The 1173-nt window shown below is 34.4% G+C and overlaps 1 long non-coding RNA gene across 4 annotated transcripts in view; it reads right to left on the bottom strand.

Moving 5' to 3' along the window:
* Positions 1-1173, bottom strand: part of LOC107495098 (uncharacterized) — a 6191-nt gene that overhangs the window by 815 nt on the left and 4203 nt on the right. The window contains exons 3-4 of one of the 4 annotated variants that reach the window (XR_008010302.1): positions 360-1031; positions 47-114 (exon numbers count right to left, since the gene is read on the bottom strand). This is a non-coding gene — a long non-coding RNA (uncharacterized LOC107495098). The remainder of the gene's footprint in view (positions 1-46; positions 115-359; positions 1032-1173) is intronic. The other 3 variants (XR_008010299.1, XR_008010300.1, XR_008010301.1) reach the window with 3 other exon arrangements.

Genomic DNA, 1173 nt, shown 5'->3' with positions numbered 1-1173 from the left:
AAAAAAAAAAAAAAGACAAGTGAATCAATGAAAAAGATAGACTCACATCAATAACATTTTGTGGGTGCACTCAAACAACTCTAACGGGGTTGAAGGCCTTTTTAACGACTTTGACTACCAAACCAAAAAATAATAAAGCAAAATAAAGAAACTATATATTAGGCATAAAGAATATTGAACTTGAATCACAAGGTTAATTAAGATGCGAAAATAACATTAGAGAATTCAATAATTCAGTGCTTTATGAACAAGATACTATATTTCAAATTTTGTAGCAGCAATTCCAGCAAGTATTATGTATAAAATTATAAATATAAAAGATAAAAAGCAATAGGATGTAAGTTTTTCTATAACTTTACCAGTTTAGCTTTGTGTTTTGGAACGGTAACTGAGCCACTAGTGTGAAGAGACACTCCAAACCCGCCACAATCAGATGCTTGATTTAAGTTGCCTTGTGCAGTTTTGGAGTTTTTTGGGATTACAATAGATCGCTGAGTAATATTTCCTTCAGACTTAATTTTCATTAATCTAACAGCTAAGGAAAGTTCAATGTGATTGTCGCATCCCGGCCATAAAGGCTTTTTTGATGCACGCAACAAGTCATAGAAACTTTTAGCATCAACATTTGGAGACTCCTCGTCCTCGGAATCACGATGTCCTTCAGACTTGAATCCAGTAGAAGCTTCATAAACTAGGTCCTCCATCCTATTGAGGTGTGCACTACTCCTTACTTCCATGCTAGGGGTTTCACATAAGGTTGAGTTATTTTCTCCGTGACTTGTCCAATACCAATGTCAGGACCAAATCCTTTTCTATAAAGATGGACTCTTACATCTTCAGGGTGCATATAGACCTTGTTTTTACACATAGAACAAGGACATCTAATATGTCCATTTGAAAAATCTGCTGATCTCTCAGCAAAGGAAATAAATCCTTCCACCCCTTTTGTAAATTCACTGGTTAAACCCTTTCGACCTGGTTTAAGTCTATCGTACATCCAACTGTGACACTGACGCATATTCATAACCTGTCTATTAGTAATAGTGCATCTTAATTAAATGAACAAACAAATCACATTACAAGAACTACCACAAAACATCAACTGAAACAATTATTGCAAATAATTATGCCATCTTTTTGCAAAAGGAAATAAAAATAAAGTACCTTGACTTG

The sequence above is a fragment of the Arachis duranensis genome, chromosome 6, assembly GCF_000817695.3.
Source record: "Arachis duranensis cultivar V14167 chromosome 6, aradu.V14167.gnm2.J7QH, whole genome shotgun sequence".
Lineage (NCBI taxonomy): Eukaryota > Viridiplantae > Streptophyta > Magnoliopsida > Fabales > Fabaceae > Arachis > Arachis duranensis.
The sequence above is the reverse complement of the archived record's forward strand: the minus strand, read 5'-3'. Positions and strand labels throughout refer to the sequence as shown.